We start from the raw sequence: 15,260 nt of genomic DNA, 5'->3' as shown, positions 1-15,260 counted from the left end.
CTTTGTTTTCTCACAAAATTTTATCCTTGGCACAATATTAGCATAATTCATTCCCTACATGATTAGCAAGAGTAGTTCACAATCACCTCAGCCTACTTGCAGAGAAAACCTACAGGAGTCACAGAGCATTAACAGTGAACAAGATCCAAACCACCAACATTCAGCCATAGCAGAAGTCACTACTAAAACGATGAAGATTTACTCCTTTCTTTTATCTTTAAACCATGTAGTTTTCAGTCTTAATTCTTCACCACGTTAATGGTGGAGGTTAAAAGAAATCAGATCTCTCCTTCTAAAGCAACAGACATCCAATGTGTAAGCCAAAGCAACAGGAATAGAGAGTCTTAACTGATGTTGGTAAGTTTTATGGCTTAGACTCTAAATAAAAATGAGGAGTACATAGTCAAATTACTTTTTAACAGAGTTAAGTAATTTTCGGTGTTTCTTCCTTCTAAATTGTAAAAGATTTAAATTGTAAAAGATCTAAATCTTAAAAGATATTGATATAATTTTGTTGAAAAAATTTCTCATATTAAACACAGCCAGTGGAATAAAGAATAACAATAAAGTTTACTTTCAAACAAATGCTTCTTTAGTTTAAGCACATTTATCTTTTCAAATAAGGTTTACTCACATGAAAGTTAAAACTAGTCTAAATATACTGATACCAACTAATGTTTACAGATATATGGACCACAACTGTGCTCAGAAGTCAGCCTATGCTTCAAATTTTGCTCCAAGTAATTAAAGTCATCTCCACTGTATATTCCTATGCTATGCCATCTACAAATAAAAAAATACTTTTTACTATATTAGTTAACTTTATATAAAATCAATTGTATCATATAGTTGCTAGGTTATTCTAGCATGACATTCCATATTATTGAAAAGAAGCAATTCAACAAGTTAGACAGCCTTGGCACTAGAATTATGAAAATTCTATGCAAAGTTTTGCATGACAATCTTTACAGAATGAGTCCACCTACACCAAATGATACAGAAGAGAGACTGCCTGCTTTCATGCATACCTCTGTATGTATACATAAGAAGGTAATACTCATTTAACACATATGAACATAAGGGGATACTGGAAATCTCAAAAGACAGGTTTTTTTAACTTAGTGTTCTGATAACATTTTAGAGAAACATTTACAGAAAAGGCACAGAGATAGAATAGAGAAGTTTTGTAAAATTTTCATCTAGCCTCCCCTCATATTAACATCTTATTCAACAATGGTATACTAGGAAAACCAAAAAATGAACATCACTCTAACACTATTAAATAAAATGCAGGCTTCAATCAGTTGTCTCCACCTTTTCTGTCTCAGAATCCAACTCAGGTTCCTTCATGGCATTTAGCTATCATGCCTCCTGAGTATCCCCCGTCTGTGACTGTTCTGTTTGTTCTTATCTTTCATCATCTTGGCACCTTTAACAGTACTAGTTGCATAGTTTGTAGAATGTCCCTTAGTTTGGGCTTGTCTAATATTTTTTCATGATTAGACTGGTGTTACGGATTTTATGGTGGTGTATTCTCAGTTCATGGTATCAGGAAGTATAGAATATCAGTGCCTTTTTATGTTTAACATACAACACTTAGTTAACAGGATATCTGACAGGGTTCAACATATAATGTAAGTATTTTCCCTGGAGTATATAATAAATATTTGGGGGGAAAATACTACAAATACACATGTCTTGTTTCTCGTTTTGCTTTGCATACTAAGTTTAGCACTCATTCATAGACCTTGCCTCCAACAATTATTACTGTAGTGTAAAGGTGATTTTTCTATTTCCCTCATCGCTTTCACATTTTTCACAGAAATTCTTCTGAAAACCCTTTCTTTCTCTACTATCACTATGGGCTCATTGCCTTATTCTTTAAGTTATAATACAATATTTATCATTCTTTATTTCATTGTTCAAGTTGTTTCACTTCACACAATAATTAATAGTGAAGTACCAAGGCATATGTCTGACCCTTATTTAAGAATTTGGAACAAATTTACATCATATTTACTCACATTCCCAAAGGTATTATTAGCTAGTTTTAAAAACGTACTGAACGCTGACAATAAGGCACATAAATTACATTGTCATTTTTCATGTGTGTCAAGGAAAGAAACAAGGGTTTAGAACCACAATTCCTATAAGCTTTTTCTTTTGTTCTTCTGCAGAATAATTCTGAGTAGCCTTGGACCTACCCAATTTTCTCCCCTTTGTCATTTGTAGCTCTAAAGAATAACTGTAGAACTTACAAGGAATGCAACCTGAGGAGATAATGAGGGTGTAGCTGGAACAGCTGGGCTCTGTTACATTCCTCCCACTCCCAAAACAGTATTCCTTCCACATATGAATCTACTGCATCCTGTGGTTCTGAGATACAAAACCCAAGGCAGAGGTCCCTCAACTACAGTACACGTCGGGCACTCACAGATGAGACACTATCTGTCCTGGGAAGATTTCCTGATTCTTGGGGGACTGGCTTGCAGTGTATCCTAGACTTCCACTGTCCTGTACTGCCTGTCAGGTAAGTAATAAATTCACTTCATATAATTTCCTATGGGGGCTGCCTACCTCATTGGACTCAAACAAGTTGGTAATCAATGCATAGTGAACCTGCTTCACATCTTCCACCCTATTAATTCATTAACAACAGATAAACATTTGGTGAGTTATATCACAAGCCAACTTCTATGCTAGGTAGTAGCAGTGATGAATCAAAGCTGATGCTAAAGAAGGGACTCAGAGTCTCTTCCTGAATACAAGAAAATCCAACTCTAAGACACCTGGAGCCAAAAATAAATAGAAGCAATAATAATGCAAGATTGTTTATTCTTAGTGAGTTTTAATTTTAATACCATCATCAAATTTTATATGCCAAATAATTTTTTTAGGAAAACTAGCTCAGAAAAAGTACTCTATAACCTCAAATACTAGGATTTCTACTAGATGATTTAAAAGGAACAACAACAACAACAACAAATCAATCTGATAAATATACAAGTCCATATTCTTCAAAAATTTTCCTAAATTAAAAGTAAACAGGGGCTGGTGCTACAGCTCAATAGGCTAATCCTCCACCTGCAGCACCGGCACACCAGGTTCTAGTCCCGGATTCTGTCCTGGTTGCCCCTCTTCCAAGCCAGCTCTCTGCTGTGGCCCGGGAGTGCAGTGGAGGATGGCCCAAGTGCTTGGGCCCTGCACCCCATGGGAGACCAGGATAAGCACCTGGCTCCTGCCGGATCAGCGTGGCGGCCATTGGAGGGTGAACCAACGGCAAAAGGAAGACCTTTCTCTCTGTCTCTCTCTCACTATCCACTCTGCCTGTAAAAAAAAAAAAAAGTAAACAAGGATAATACAGACTTAGTTAAACACAGAATTAATTGACTAGTATAATAAAGTTAGGTCAGCTATATTATGAGCTTGGAGACTGGGTATCTTCACAGTTTCCAGTCCAAGAAATCCCATATGAAATAGGGAGTTGTGTTTTCACAAATTACCTATATATATTATAATGTCTGCTCAAAAGTATAAACAGTCTGGCTTTAAGAACATGCTGGGAAAATACCTACAAATACTATCTAGTACAATATATCCTAATGGCAGGAATAAAGAGTAATAACCAGGATAAATTTCTGCATTGGGAATAAATAAGCATTTAAATACCAAGGATGATAAGAAAGGTAATAATAATGAAGGGAGTTTAAAATGTATATTAAAAGCTACCTTTAAAAATATAACATTGGTGGCTGGGATTGGTTAACTTGCCGCTTGCTGGGGCTGGTGCTGTGGCACGGTGGTAAAGCCACTGCATGCAGTGTCAGCATCCCACAAGGGTACCAGTTTGAGTCCTGGCTGCTTGATTTCCGATACAGCTCTCTGCTATGGCCTGGGAAACCAGCAGAAGATTGCCCAAGGACTTGGGCACCCAACATGAGAGACCTGGCTCCTGGTTTTGGCCTGGCCCAGCCCAGGTGTTGTGGCCATTTGGGGAATGAACCACCAGATGGAAGATCTCTCTCTTTCTCTCTCTCTGTCTCTTCTTCTGTGTAACTCTTTCAAATAAATAAATATATCTTAAAAAAAAGAAAAGAAGCAATAGAAATGTCTTCTAAACTAGGCCACTAATGGAATATAAAGAAAAGATATATGCTTTACAATGTGACAGTCAGATAGACTTCAACTTAAATCCCAGCTCTTCCACCTACTAGCTCAGTAGCCTTAGATAAGGAAATTCCCTTCCAGGTGTCCAGGTTAGTTCCACATAAAACAAGAATGATACTAACTACCTGTGTGACTGTAGAGAGAATGAAGTGAGATAGGTAAGAAGACGCTGGGCATTAGCAGATAGAAAAAGAGTTTCACATCAGACTGGCCTGCATGTAATCAGGTCACCAATATTTAGCTAAGCAACCCTGAGCTAACTTGTTATTCTCACAACCAAAGTTGCTTTCCCTCCAAAAAACCATAATATAAATACTGGAACATTAAAGAATTTAAAGTTTTTTCAAATCAAACTATCATTAAATGTATTTGTAGAGGATGTATATCAATATTTTGATTATGATGCAAACTATGAAATTCCCACATAAAATTATAACCTATATCACTAATGTACATATTTTTTATAAAAGCACCTATAATTCTTTCAAGTATTTTGGTAAATATTTGTCTTACTTATCTGTACATGAGTCAGTAAGAATATAAAAAAGAGGGCCAGTGTTGTAGTTTGAGCTGCTGCCTGAGACACTGGCATTCCCTATGGGCACCTGTTAGTGTTCTGAGTGCTCCGCTTCCAACCCAGTCCCCTGTTAATGCGCTTGGGAAAGCAGCAGATGGGCCACGCCACTTTAAGCAGACCTCTTTTTTTTTTTTTAACTTTTATTTAATGAATATAAATTTCCAAAGTACAGCTTATGGATTACAATGGCTTCCCCCCCATAACGTCCCTCCCACCCGCAACCCTCCCCTCTCCCACTCCCTCTCCCTTTCCATTCACATCAAGATTCATTTTCGATTCTCTTTATATACAGAAGATCAGTTTAGCATACATTAAGTAAAGATTTCAACAGTTTGCTCCCACACAGAAACATAAAGTGAAAAATAATAGATGATTTTTTAAATGATGATGAAATCAGAACAGACCTATTGTCATGTTTAATTCCAGTGAGAGTCAAGTTGGGAATTGATAATTTCTTCTTCTTCTTTTTTTTTTTTTTTACAGAAGATCAGTTTAGTATACATTAAGTAAAGCTTTCAACAGTTTGCACCCCCATAGAAACACAAAGTGAAATATATTGTTTGAGTACTCGTTATAGTATTAAGTCTCAATGTACAGCACGCTAAGGACAGAGATCCTACATGAGGAGTAAGTGCACAGTGACTCCTGTTGTTGACTTTACCAATTGACACTCCTGTTTATGGCCTCAGTAATCTCCCCATGCTCCAGTCATGAGTTTCCAAGGCTATGGAAGCCCCTTGAGTTCTCCGACTCTTATCTTGTTTAGACAAGGTCGTAGTCAAAGTGGAGGTTCTCTCCTCCCTTCAGAGAAAGGTACCTCCTTCTTTGAAGACCTGTTCTTTCCACTGGGATCTCACTCACAGAGATCTTTCATTTAGGTTTTGTGTTTTTTTTTTGTTTGTTTGTTTTTTTTGTTTTGCCAGAGTGTCTTGGCTTTCCATGCCTGAAATACTCTCTTGGGCTTTTCAGCCAGATCCGAATGCCTTTAGGGCTGATTCTGAGGTCAGAGTGCTGTTTAGGACATCTGCCATTCTATGAGTCTGCTGAGTATCTCGCTTCCCATGTTGGATCACTCTCCCCTTTATTTATTCTATCGGTTAGTATTAGCAGGTACTAGACTTGTTTATGTGCTCCCTTTGACTCTTAGTCCTTTCATTATGATCAATTGTGAACTGAAATTGATCACTTGGACTAGTGAGATGGCATTGGTACATGCCACCTTGATGGGATTGACTTGGAGTCCCCTGGTATGTTTCTAACTCTACCATTTGGGGCAAGTCAGCCTGAGCATGTCCCAAATTGTACATCTCTTCCCTCTCTTATTCCCACTCTTATGTTTAACAGGGATCACATTTCAGTTAAATTTCAACACTTAAGAATAACTGTGTATTAATTACAGAATTAAACCAGTCATATTAAGTAGAGCAGACAAAAAAAAACTACTAAGAGGGATAATGTATTAAGTTGTTCATTAATAGTCAGGGCTATGCTGATCAAGTCACCGTTTCTCATAGTGTCCATTTCACTTCAACAGGTTTCCTTTTTGGACCTCTTAATAACAGCTGGAATCTTATCTGCTGATGTAAACTTGAATAGGTCTATTCCTTCAATAAGTGGAAACTTCCAATAAGTGGAAATCCTGGGCAAATAACTGCTGTAAGGTCCCTTTCTGTATAAATAATCTGATTTCAAAATACATCACAAAATTCATAGGCCCATGACTGCGTGAGTGATTTATCAATAAACTTGATAAATTTTAAGTATTTATTTCTTGTCCAATCACATACCTGAACATTCTTCACAGAATCAGGTACCATTTACTATATGTATAATGGATAATATCATAACTTTCACCATACCCCCTTGCCTCAAATGGTAACAACACTACTCATATTACTCACAATGTTATGGCTGTTAGGACATGTAACTGTTGCAACATTATAAATCTACTGCAGGTCCTTAATGCCATTTGTTTAACAGTACTGATTAAATGATTACTAATGGAGCCGGCGCCGTGGCTCACTAGGCTAATCCTCCGCCTTGCGGCGCCGGCACACAGAGTTCTAGTCCCGGTCGGGGCGCCGGATTCTGTCCCGGCTGCCCCTGTTCCAGGCCAGCTCTCTGCTGTGGCCAGGGAATGCAGTGGAGGATGGCCCAAGTGCTTGGGCCCTGCACCCCATGGGAGACCAGGAGGAGCACCTGGCTCCTGCCATCGGATCAGCGCGGTGCGCCAGCTGCAGCGCGCCGGCCGCGGCGGCCATTGGAGGGTGAACCAATGGCAAAACGGAAGACCTTTCTCTCTGTCTCTCTCTCTCACTGTCCTGTCAAAAAAAAAAAAAAAAAAATTATCTAACAAAAAGTTAGATAGAAAGAAAGTACAAATTCTAAGAAAGCACAAGCTACCAAAATTGACTCAAGTGGACATGGAAAATCAGAATCGAACTATAATAAGACATTGAATAAGTAAATCTGAAACTTAAAAAGAAAGTCCTAGCATATCCACCTCCATAGGAATACTCTACTAAACATTTATAGAAATTAATAGCAACTTGTCATAAATTCATAAATTTACAAGAGAAAGGAACTTTTCCAGTTATTAGCTGAATTTTGTTATGCAAAACTTACATGTTTAAGCTTGAACTCCCTGCATCTCAAAAATGTGCCCTTATTTAGAAAAAAACCTAACTTTAATCAACTGAAGATGAGGTCAAAGTGGAGTAGGAGAGGCCTCAAGTCCAATATGATTGGTGCCGTTTGAGCACACATGGAGAACATCATGTGAACATCAGAAGCTCAAAGAGGCCTGAAACAGATCCTTCTACAGTGCCTTCAGAGAGACAGCTTGGCTGTGCTGACATCTTAATCTTGGAATAAGAATATGTCACAAAACAGCCTCTACTTGGACCACAATGGAATTAAATTAATAACAGAAGGAAAACTAAAAAATTAAGATACATGGAATTTTAAAAAGCTGTATTTCATTTATTTGAAAGGTAGAGTTACAGAGAAGGTGAGGGCAAAAGACACACACACACACACACACACACACATACACACACAGAGAAAGTGAGAGAGAACGAGCGAGAGAGCGAGAGAGAGAGAGAGACTGATTGATTTTTATCTACTGGTTCACATCCCAAATGGCTAGAATGTCTGGGGCTGGAACAGGACAAAGCCAGGAGCCCAGAAATCCATCCAGGTCTCCCACATAGGTGTCAGTAGCCCAAGAATGTGGACCACCTCTGCTGCTTTCCCAGGAACATTAGAGGGAGCTGGATTGTTAAGTGGAGTAGCCAGGCCTCAAATTGCACTCTTCTGGGGTGCCAAAATTGCAGACAGTTGCTCAGTTTGCTGTACCATGACCCATAACGCCAGCCCAAAACAACACACCTTTTAACAGTTACTGGGGTAAATGATGATGTAAAAGTAGTAAACACTTTGAGACAAATGAAAACAGTAACACAAAACAAGTGGGATTTAGCAAAAGCTGTGCTTAGAAGGAAATTCAGTGCTATAATGAATGTCTTTATGAAAAAAAGAATAGAGATTTAGAAACCAAACTTTACACTTCAAGGAATGAGAAACACATTAGCAGAGAGAAAAATAATAGTAAAGTTTGGATCAGAGCTAATTAAAATTGAAAATAAAGTTGGCTCTTTTAAAATATCAAAAAATTGGCAAACCTTTAGATGAATGAAAAGAGAAAAAATGCAAATAAGTAAACCAGAAATGAAAATTGATACAACACTACTATTCTTAAAGAAATAACATGAGTTATAAGAAAATACTAAAACAAATGTACATCAACAAGTTAAATAATCTAGACAGAATGGACAAATTCCTAGAAATATACGTATTACCAAAACAGATTCAAGATAACATCGAAAATATAAATGAAATTGTAACAAGTAGAGACGTTAAATTAGAATCAAATGTCTCCCAAGAAAGGAAATCTGACTAGAGTATCACCGGTTATTTCTTCCGAAGATTTAAGTAAGAATGAGCACCAAACCCTCTAAAACTCTTCAAAAAACAGGAAAGCAGAGAACTTTACCACACATTCTATGAAATTAGCATTGCTCAAATGCCAAGTACATTTAGAAGCCTCACAAGAAAACTACATATTAATATTTCTTAATAATATTGATAAGAAAAATACTCAATAAAATACTAGCAAATTGAATCCAGCAGCATAATGAAAGGATTTGCACCATGAACAAATGGGATTTATCTCAGCAACCCAAGGGTGATTCAACATATGAAAATCAATTCAATCTATCAGTAGAACAATCATATGACCATTTCTGATGCAGAAAAAGCATTTGACAAAATTCAACACCCTTTTGTGATTAAAAGCACACAACAGTGTAGGAATAGAAGGGAAACCCCTCCACCAGATAGAAAGCATTTATGAAAAACCCAAAAGTAACATATCAATACTGAAAAACTGAAAGCTTTCTTCTAACATCAGGAACAAGATAAGAATCCTTACTTTTGGGGTTTCTATTCAATATTGTACTGGAAGTTCCAGCCATACCTTTTAGTAAAGAAAAAGAAACAAATGACAAATTGGAAAGATTTAAAACCACGTCTATTTGCAGATAATATGATCTTACACATAAAAGTCATACAAATTCACAAAAAACTATTAGTGCTAATAAATTCAGCAAAATTCTAGAATATAATATATAAAAATGATTAGGTTCCTAAACATTAGCAATGAATAATTCAAAAATGAAAATTTAAAAAAATGATTTATAACGGCATCAATAAGAATAAAAGTAGAATAAGTTTAGCCATGGAAGCAAAAGACTTCTACACTGAAAACTAGAAAACACTGCTAAAAAACAAACAAACAAAAACCAAAACACCTAAGGTAACCTAAATAAATGTTAAGCTCTATTTGCATGAATTGGAAGACTTAGCATTGTTAAGAAGGCACTAATATTCCCAAACAATCTATAAATTCAATACACTCCCTAGAAATTTCAATGCCCTTTGTAGAAATGAAAAAAACTAGTTCTTAAATTTTTATGAAACTGGGGCCTGCGTGTGGCATAGTGGATAAAGCCACCACCTGTAGTGCCAGCATCCCACGTGGGTGACAGGTTTGTATCCTGGCTGCTCCACTTCCAATCCAGCTCTCTGCTATGGCCTGAGAAAGCAGTATAAGTATATGGCCAAAGTCCTGGGTCCCTCCCCCTATACAGGAGAGCCAGAAGAAGCTCCTAGCTCCTGGATTTGGATCTGCCCAGCTCCAGCTGTTTCAGCAATTTGTAGAGTCAACCAGTTGATGGAAGACTCTCTCTCTGCCTCTGCCTCTCTGAAACTCTTTCAAATAAATAAATAAATCTTTTAAAAAAATTTGCTCCCTTTCAAAAAAATTTATAGGAAATTACCAGGAGGCCTGCATAGCCAAAACAATACTAAAAAGAAGAACATATTTGGAGAACTCCCAATTTCAAAACTTGTACAATAAGCAAAATAGTATGGCATGGGACATAAGGACAGACCAATGAAACAGAATGGACAGTCCAGAAATAAACCATACATTTATGGCAAACTGATTTTCAACAAGACTGTCATGTAATGATTTTTTAGTGAACAATAAATGGTCTTCAAACAGAGCCTGGATAACTGAATTTCTACATGCCTCACACTATACACAAAAATTAACGCAAAATGGAACAACAGCCTAAATGTAAAAGCTGAAACTATAAAACTCTAAGAAGAAAATATAGGTATAAGTCTTCATGATCATGGATTTAGTAAATGATTCTCAGACATGATGCCAAAAACATGAGTAAAAAGAAGAAAAATATAAACTGTACTGTCTTAAAACTAAAACTTTCATGCACCCAAGAATACTATAAGAAAGTGAAAAGAGAACTTACTGAATGGGTGAAACCAGTTCTCAATCATATATTTGACATGAGTTTAGTTATCTCTTAAAACTCAGCAGGAAGAGAAGGCGCTGTGGCACAGCAGGTAAAGCCACTGCCTGCAGTGCTGGTATCCCATATGGGTCCCAGCTGCTCCATTGCAGGTCCAGCTCTCTGCTATGGGCTGGAAAAGCTGTGGAAGATGGCCAAGTCTCTGGGTCCCTATGCTTGTGGGGAAGTCCTGGAAGAATATCCTGGCTCCTGACTTCAGATCAACCCAGCTCAGGCCATTGCAGTCATTTGGGGAGTGAACCAGTGAATGGAAGACCTCTCTTTCTCTTTCTGTCTCTCTGCCTCTCTGTAATTCTGCCTTTCAAATAAATGAATAAATCTTAGGGAAAAAAAAAAAACTCAACAGGAAAATGACAATTTAAAAAACTTTTCAAAGAGGCCGGCGCCGCGGCTCAACAGGCTAATCCTCCACCTAGCGGCGCCGGCACACCTGGTTTTAGTCCCGGTCGGGGCGCCGGATTCTGTCCTGGTTGCCTCCCTTCCAGGCCAGCTCCCTGCTACGGCCCAAGTGCTTGGGCCCTGCACCCCATGGGAGACCAGGAGAAGCACCTGGCTCCTGCCTTCGGATCAGCCCGGTGCGCCAGCCGCAACGCGCCAGCCGTGGCGGCCGTTGGAGGGTGAACCAACGGCAAAAGGAAAACCTTTCTCTCTGTCTCTCTCTCTCACCGTCCACTCTGTCTGTCAAAAATAAATAAATAAATAAATAAATAAATAAAACAAACTCGTCAAAGGATCTTAATAGATAGTTCTCCAAAGATGATTTTCAGAAAGCCATTCAACATACATACTGTATGATTTCTACTTAAGTGAAATACCCAAGACAGGTAAAAATCCACAGAAAGAGTACAGGCTGGGATTGCCAAAGACTCAGATGAAAGGGGAATATGGAATGGATTTTTATGGTACAGTGTCTCCTTTTAGGAAGATGAAACTGTCTTAGAATGAGATTGAGGGAGGGGCTGGTATTGTGCCATAATGGGTAAACCACCACTACCTGGAACACTGGCATCTTATATGGACAGAAGTTTGACACTCAGCTGATCTACTTTCGATCCAGTTCCCTACTAATGTGCCTGGGAAGGAAGTGGAGGATGACCCAGGTTCTTGGGCCCCTGCACCCATGAGGGAGACCTGGAAGAAACTCCTGATTCCTGGCTTTGGTCTGGCCCAGCCCCAGCCATTTTGGCCATTTGGGGAGTGAACCCGCAGGTAGAAGATTCTCTCTCCCTCTCTTCCTCTCTCTGTATAATTCTGACTTTCAAATAAATAAATAATTCTTTAAAAAAATGAGATAGAGGGAGTAGTTGTACAATACTATAAGTATACTAAGTGTCACTGACAAGTACTTTTGGAAATTAATTTAGTGCTATGTGAATTTCTTTTTTTTTCTTTTCTTTTTTTTTTTTTTTTTGACAGGCAGAGTAGACAGTGTGAGAGAGAGACAGAGAGACAGAGAGAAACATCTTCCTTTTGCCGTTGGTTCACCCTCCAATGGCTGCCACGGCTGGCATGCTGTGGCCGGCGCACCGCGCTGATCCGAAGGCAGGAGCCAGGTGCTTCTCCTGGTCTCCCATGGGGTGCAGGGCCCAAGCACTTGGGCTATCCTCCACTGCCTTCCCGGGCCACGGCAGAGAGCTGGCCTGGAAGGGGGGCAACCAGGACAGAATCCAGCGCCCCGACCGGGACTAGAACCCGGTGTGCTGGCGCCGCTAGGTGGAGGATTAGCCTATTGAGCCGCGGCGCCGGCTCAATACTATGTGATTTTTACCTCAACAAAATTTTTAAAAAGTCAATTAGGCGATTGGTGATAAATTGACACTGCTAAGGAAATACATAAAGCAAAATGAGAGCAAATAGTTTAGAAAGCAAAGAGCTGCACTTTTCATTATTATATATAACAATCTATGTGTTTAAGGTCATTTCTTTTGTAAAAAGATAGAGATAGTTTTAAAAATCTGGGGGTGGAAAGGGGGGGTCTTTGACCACTACCTTACTGTCAACTTTGGTTCTGTTGGAAGCTGTCTTTCTTCTGCTTGGACAACCCCTGAAATAATACTAATGCCAAGAAAAGTTCCTCAATTTAGATGTCTCAGAGGCATTTGGGTAAAGAATAGGCAGTGTTCCCTCATCAAGATGTCTGGGGACCAAGGCCCAAGGCCTGGAAGCACTCTCCTTTCTCAAGAAAAAAGCACAAGCCTCAGATGCTGCTGTCACAATTGCTGTAGCTACAGCGGCCAGTGAGGGAAAAAATGGGACAGATTTCCTGAAACATCATAAGATGTCTCTATGGCTTTGGAACTCAGAAAGTTGGAAAACAGCCTGTTTTAGGTAAACCCCTTCTAGAATATTTATAATCTGAAAAACATTTTCACTACAACTGATGTTCTTTAAAACTGCTGGAATTTGAAAAAGGAAAAGATGACCAAGATACTGAAATAAATGCATGAGAAACAAATCTTCAATTTCTCTTGTAAGCTCTTTTCTCCACTTTCTAATAATTTTTGCAGTTATTTACAATACATTTTTCCTTCTTTTTGTCCTAGAAATATAGATATTGGGTAAAGAGAAAAATTAATTTTCTTATGTTGTTTTAATACAGTACCTCTAAACAAATGTGCTACAAACCATTCCAAGTGACATCATGAACTACCTACTTTATATTCCCAATATAAGATTCTAAAAGCATATATTTTCTTCCTTAAAAAATAAATTCTCCATTTTCATTTAAAAATTTCACTTTATAGTCTCATTATTGACTTAACTGTGTCCTTCAACTCATATTCATATGTTGAAATTCTAAGTCCTCAAAATGAAGCCATCTTAGGAGCTTATGTCTTTAAACGGATGTTTAAGTTGAAACACAGACATTTAGCACAGGTCCTAACCAAATACGATTGATGTCCTTATGAGAAGTGAGATAGATGCCAGGGATATATCTGCTCAGAGAAAAAGCCATGTGAAGACACAGCCAGAAGGCCACCATCTGCAAGCCATGGAGAAAGGCCTTAAGGATAACCAGTTCTTAGACTTCTGGCCCTCAAGACTGTAAGGAAATTAATTTGCTGTTTTAGCTACACAGTCTATGCTGTTTTGTCATGGTAGCCCTAGCAAACCAAATACAACTACCATTTTCTCTCAAGAGATCCCAATGCAAAGTAGTATATATAATCATCTTAGGATTCTTCACCTTGCAAATTCTTGGTGAATTAGCCATAAAAACCCTATTGAAGAAAATTTCTCATTTATAGAGTTCAGAACCACTTAACCAAAGGATCCAACACAATGGGAAAGATCATTAGTAATATAGGTGTTAATTGCTTTAATGTGTTATTAAAATTTTTTTTTTAAATTTTTTAAAAATATGAAACTTCTCATGTAAACATCAAAAAGTGGTCATTAAAAGACCACTTTTTTTTTCAGCTCCCAGCAAAGATGACCAAATACCTCCCAATTTGTCTTAAAATAGAAGACGTAGAGAAGCTCTTTTTTTAAATCTGGAGTGAGCTAGCACATTGGTACCATCAAAAGAGCTGGTAGAGAATGAAAACATGCACACACAAGAAAGTGGGGCTCAGAGAAGGAAAGGAGAGGCTGTACAGCAAAACAGCTCAGAGAACCACACTTAGAATCACACAGAGATGTGTCCAAGTGACAACTCCCATTCTCTAGTTATGTGATGTCAGACAAGATATGAATAAGTATAAATAACATTTGGAGAATACTTTACAATGGTAAAGATTGAGATAACATCTATAATAAATTTACTTCAGGTGGTGGGCACTTGGTATAGCAGATATGATGCCACGAGGGGCACTTGCATCCCATATCAGAGTACCTGGGTTCAAGTTTTGGCTCTATACCTGATTCCAGCTTCTTGCTAATGCATGCTTAGGGAGGCAGCAGTGCAAGCAGCTGGGTCTCTGCTACCCATGAAACCTGGATTTAGTCCCAAGCTCCTAGCCTTGGATTGGCCAAGCCACAGTAGTTGCATACATTTGGGGAGTGAACTAGCAAACACAAGGTGTGTCTGTGTTTGTATGTATGTCTTTCCAATCAATTAAATTTTAATTTTATAAGCTAATCTGATAAATAATACTTTTATATCATGATCTGTGGAATAAGATCTCTGGAGACAAATATAATTACATATATCTACTAAAACCACTAGAATAGATGAATTAAATTTTAATTTTATAAGCTAATTTAATAAATTATACTTTTATATCATGATCTATGGAATAAGGTCTCTGGAGACAAATATAAATATATATTTCTACTAACACAACCAGAATAGACCGTTAGATAACAACATTTTAGCATTGTAAAAGTTACAGCATTTACCAGACCAGTAAACTAAAATTCAAGAAAAGGAATGTTGATACAAACAGAAGTTAAAATATTATTTCATACAAATGTTTAATAATTCCCAATCGGGATGCAACCAGACCTTGGAAAGCAGAAACAGTAGTAGACAGTAGGCGGGTGCCTACCAGTTTTGTAATCATTCAGACTTTAAAGGAATGCCAAAGTAATAAAAGACTAATTGTATTTCTGAATCTATT

General features: G+C 38.0%; 1 protein-coding gene and 1 pseudogene across 9 annotated transcripts in view; one reads left to right on the top strand and one right to left on the bottom strand.

The window, feature by feature from the left end:
- Positions 1 to 15,260, bottom strand: part of SPIDR (scaffold protein involved in DNA repair) — a 454,456-nt gene that overhangs the window by 374,177 nt on the left and 65,019 nt on the right. The gene's annotated exons all lie outside the window — the stretch shown is intronic.
- Positions 1 to 15,260, top strand: part of LOC127490634 (ras-related protein Rab-5B pseudogene) — a 102,332-nt pseudogene that overhangs the window by 69,718 nt on the left and 17,354 nt on the right.

The sequence above is a fragment of the Oryctolagus cuniculus genome, chromosome 6 (genome assembly GCF_051225735.1).
Source record: "Oryctolagus cuniculus isolate XC-2025 breed Fujian yellow rabbit chromosome 6, ASM5122573v1, whole genome shotgun sequence".
NCBI lineage: Eukaryota > Metazoa > Chordata > Mammalia > Lagomorpha > Leporidae > Oryctolagus > Oryctolagus cuniculus.
Note: the sequence above shows the minus strand (reverse complement) of the source record. Positions and strands in the feature narration are given on the sequence as shown.